Source organism: Gymnoscopelus microlampas, assembly GCF_963454915.1.
Source record: "Gymnoscopelus microlampas genome assembly, chromosome: 14".
Classification (NCBI taxonomy): domain Eukaryota; kingdom Metazoa; phylum Chordata; class Actinopteri; order Myctophiformes; family Myctophidae; genus Gymnoscopelus; species Gymnoscopelus microlampas.
The window spans coordinates 24488919-24493918 of NC_139951.1; the positions used below are offsets into that span (position 1 = coordinate 24488919).

The 5000-nt window shown below is 41.4% G+C and overlaps 1 protein-coding gene across 2 annotated transcripts in view; it reads left to right on the forward strand.

Moving 5' to 3' along the window:
• Positions 1-5000, forward strand: part of bahcc1b (BAH domain and coiled-coil containing 1b) — a 124278-nt gene that overhangs the window by 30988 nt on the left and 88290 nt on the right. The window contains exon 1 of one of the 2 annotated variants that reach the window (XM_084077406.1): positions 480-966. The exons of the other annotated variant lie outside the window; for it this stretch is intronic. The gene's annotated coding sequence lies outside the window, so the exon portion shown is untranslated. Of the gene's footprint in view, positions 1-479; positions 967-5000 lie in introns of those variants that run through there. 2 annotated transcript variants of the gene reach the window in all.

The following is a 5000-nucleotide window of genomic DNA, read 5'->3' on the forward strand; positions in this document are numbered from 1 at the left end:
CCCCCCTCCTCTCCATCCCTCCCCTTTCTCGTTCTCTCCCTCTCTCTCTGTCTGTCTGTCTGCCCCCCCCCCCCCCCCCCCCTCGCATAGATCCGGTTCAGGACTACAATCAGATATGCAAACAAAACAGTTAATGGGCAGAGGAAGGTGTGTTGTGTGTTTGTATGCGCGCGCACATGTTTGAGCGTGTGTGTGTGTGTGTGTGTGTGTGTGTGTGTGTGTGTGTGTGTGTGTGTGTGTGTGTGTGTGTGTGTGTGTGTGTGTGTGTGTGTGTGTGTGTGTGTGTGTGCGAGTGTGCGAGCGCGCGCGTGCTGGAAGACGGGTGGGTGCAATTCACGTGCATGCTTGCTTGATGTCCCCTTTCCCCCTCCCCTGATTAAAAAAAAAGGCAAGAAAGCTCCGTCCGTGGAGCGGCTCCGTGGAACAGAAAGAGAGAGAGAGGAGGATTGCGTTTCGTTTGGGTCCCTCCATCAATTTTCTGTTTAATGTCAGCGGGAGAGAGGGGACGCGTCATCCAGCCATAAATTTGCTATTATACAGCTTGGATGATACTCTTTACGTAGGCTACGGGTTCTGTGCGTTTGGTTTTCAGACGATTCTGTAGCGCCAGACGGCACGACGTTACACGGAAAACCCCCGTAGATCGAATCAGCAGCGAGGCTGTACTTTCTCTGGAACTGACTGCACTGGAGAGAGAGAGAGAGAGAGAGAGGAAGTAGAACGCTGCTCAACTTCATACATTTTAATGCGCGTTTGTTTTGTTTGGTAAAATATATAGGAAATAGTCACGCAATGGTGAAATTGTGTCAGATTCAGATTTTTTAAATCTAGTGGTTAAGTTATGCAATCCAAAGTTTTGAGAGTGAGATTCGCCCAGTTTTCTTGATCTTTCCCCTCGGCCCCTTTTGCATTCAAACACCGTGTTATAAGCGCAGTGTTGTGCTCGGTGGAGTGTCGTTTATGTAGGTAGGTGTTTTTTACTCTACTTTACGAGTTATTTGCAACAGTGTCGTTTTTGTAAATAAAACAATTGCTGTATTTTCAAAAGAAAATATAGAAAATGTTTTTACTTTTCCTGTCCACTCTTAAATTGTTACTAAATGGGTTTTTGTTGATGTTGCTCTGTATTTTTTTTATGAAGTCAGTGCAACCGAAATGTTGCGCTGTGCCTCCAGGACCATTTGCCCGAGATAGAGCTCTATGAATAGGCTATGTTTAAGACACCAATTTTTCCCCCTTCAAACTTACATTTCTAGCTGTGCTGACCTTTAATCCATAAAAGATATGGGAGAGAGATATCCTATACAGTTGAACATTATAGCTTGCTTTTTTTTCTTCTCCTCTTGAATCTGAAATACGTGGTTTCCAGAAGGATGTTGAACTGAGCTGGTGCCCCATGTCAGTTACCATCACTCAGAAGACTGGCCAATAACCTTTATGGCTAATTTTGAATCCGTGCTGCGAGGCCCTGTCGGAGAGACCTCTTACGCCGCTTAAGAGTTTTGTATTTTAGGTTACACACTGAAACATTTGACATTTTGACCACCTATTAGGTTAGTGTACTAATCACCCCATTCACTTTAGGTTACAGGCTACATGCTAGTTTCCGTAAATATTACTGATTTGACTTACGTAAGTTTTGTCCATATATCCCATCAACTTTGTATAGGCTTATTGGGTTACTAGTATCACTGGGTTGCGTTACTGTTGGCCTAACCCATGTTTCATTCATTTAGTAATTAATATTGGTAGGCTATATATAGCCTGCCATTAAGTGTACTTAGATTGTCCCTCAAAATGTGTGTCTTAATTAGTGGCTTTTATTTTTGAGGGGGAAGGGATGAAACGCAGAAGGTATAATCTCGACTCAGATTTGTTGCGTTTTGGGCCACGTTAATCCATATTAAGTTGCTTTAACTTTGTCTAAGATTTATGCATAATGTGTTATGACATATTTTGTCATGAAATAAGCATGCTTATAAGAATTGTTGCAGATGGTGATTTTGCAAGAAGTGAGAGGTCTCCCTACATGTTCCTGCGAAAATATTATAAACTCAATGTATAATAGTCTATAGGCCTACTGATTATGGGTGAATTTGGCAATTGATTGGTCAGTTATCTCTTGATTGTTCAACGAGCAATTCGAGTGGGAATGTTTATCAATTAGGGCTTCTTGGGGTCATGCCCATACCATTTTAGTGACACACACTGCACACACACACACGCACACACACACACACACACACACACACACACACACACACACACACACACACACACACACACACACACACACACACACACACACACACACACACACACACACACACACACACACACACACACACACACATACACATACAGAGAGAAGCATATGGCTGATTAACGTTATAGGCTATTCTTATCCAGCTATAAAGAGAGTTTGGTATAGCTTTTTTGCGCATTTGGGCATGTGTGCTATATTAACTATATATAGCCTATACTGTGTAGCTACACACGTATTACAAGACAATACGTTTCTAACTTTCTAGCACTTCACTGACACACGAAAAACTCACAAACACACACGCACGCGCACACGCCAACAACAAGAATTAGAAAGAGACGTGGGCTATACACAAAAACAAAAGTTTGTGTAAGTCTGTGCAAACAACATAACTTATTTCTGACTTGATTTTCGGAGTTAGAGACTGTGTTAGTTGTAAACTATTGATCCTCAGCACAAATATTTACTCGAGGGAGCTTTTGAAAATTTGCTAATTATACTTTTGATTCCCTGTTTAATTGTTGCAGCATGTTTGCAACATTTGAACACCGTTTCACTGGTAAATTGTTTTATGCACAATTGCGCATCGTGGCATGTCTGAAGTTTCTTATTGAGGAGACACCTCTGTGTTATTTCTCATGCAATGAAAATAACAAACTTTCTAAGCCAATGTCTACATTTTAATGCACATTTTGCTATTGCAAAAATAAAATGCAGTATATTCAGTAATCTCATACTGATCTCTTCAGCCCATAGGCTACATTTTGGGATATGTTGTGTAACATTATATAAGCAAACATTACACCAATTAAGTTTTACTTGGCCCCTGGTAAAAAAAAGTTTGAGATGATATTTTTTATTTCATTACATTATAAATTATATAATATTAGTAGTAGAACATTCGCACCTGGTTTGATCAATTGGATACATTCTGCTTCTGCTACAGAAACAAGTCAAATGATCTGCGTTGTCGTAGACCAGTTGCTACACTAATAAATTCCAGATATGCTTGCATATCGATATCCCTTTTTCAATAGCAAGTGTCAAACTATGACCAGGTTAAGCTTTAAAATTGCCATTGACGGTAAAGATCCCTCACTGAGTTTATGCAGCCTATCTGTGTACAGATGTTGTTGTAGATAATCTGTTTTAACTTGATAGGCTTTGCTTTGTTTCACCGTGACGTCATAACATTAGGTCAATAGGTCATGTAGGTTGTCCTGTCCATGGTCCATAGACATTTTAAAGATTCTGTTAGGACTATAGTAAGGAACAACTTTGTCACTTCTGTTTTTCCCTATCTTTCTGTTTTCTTGAGTTTCAGAAGCAGTTTAATTTAGCCAATAGGCTATTTTAAAGTATTTGTGACAGTGTTAAGGAATTACAGTGCATCTGTGCTGTTTGTGCTGCATGCAGAAGTGATGTCTGTGTATATTTCAATTTTTGTGAGTGTGTGTGTGTGTGTGTGTGTGTGTGTGTGTGTGTGTGTGTGTGTGTGTGTGTGTGTGTGTGTGTGTGTGTGTGTGTGTGTGTGTGTGTGTGTGTGTGTATGCGTGCCTGCGTGCGTGCATGCTGTGTGCATGCTTATGTGCGTGCGTGCTTGCATGCGTGCGTGCGTGTGCAGCTGTTGTCATGGTTTATATGACGCACTATATAAAGTGAGAAATCTTAGGGGTAGTTTCCCTTCCTATAGCTCAGTAAAGCCTCATTACAGAAAAGCAACACTTGTGCTTACATTCTCAGAGAAGTTCAAGCGAATACATGTTGACACAGAAGCGGCACTGGCTTGAGATGGTCCGTCCCACGTCAGGCACACGATATTTAATCCCATTATTTACGTCTATAATATCAACATTTTGCTGTACACAAGCCTCGGTTTAGGTCCCCATTCCTTTGCCCGATCCTTGATTTATAATGAAACGACGCTAAATTTGATGAGACATGTGGACATACAGCCTACACCATGAAGCACATTGCAAGCTGAAGCTCTGGCTAGATTCAATTGGAGATAATTAGAACCTCTGTTGTGTCCTGGCTGGTGGTCAACTTCTGAACAGGACGACACTTTAATCTCCATTTTCACCTTCTTTTTTCATATTCATGTAGCTGCTATAGGCTACAACAAAATTACCTCTTCCTTGCTTACACATTCACCGTCTTCTTAAAAACCGATCTCGGCTGGCCTCTAGCCCAATTGAGTAAAATATTATTTTGTTGCTTATTTATTCTGCTGCTTAATGTGAAATTCGACGTGTATGTTTTTGTTTTGGTGTATGTGTGAGTGTGGGGGGGGGGGGGGGGGGGGGGTTCTACATTAAAGTCCTTTTGGAGTCGTTTTGCACATCAATACCATGACCCACAGTTCCGCTGCATTTTTCATGTCCACCACCTCGATGATGACCCGTTGCGAGGTCTATCTATCACGATGAGCAGAAATAGCAGCATCTCTCCTGCACACACAGCGAAGAAAAGGTCACGTTGTTTTTGTGACCACTCAACTTCTTAGTTCATCGTGCCCTTCTTTTGGATGTCACCATGAGTGGTCGTGCATGGTTTGTTTGTTGATATGTAGGCCTATGACCTATTTGGTGACCCCTAATTCATAACATCGCGATTTTAGAGAACCACGTTCATAAATGGCACCTTTGGGGAGGTTTCCCATCGGCGACATGCCCACTATGGTAGGCTCTACGCACAAACCTGCTTATTTTTTTCATCAATTTGTTATTACAAC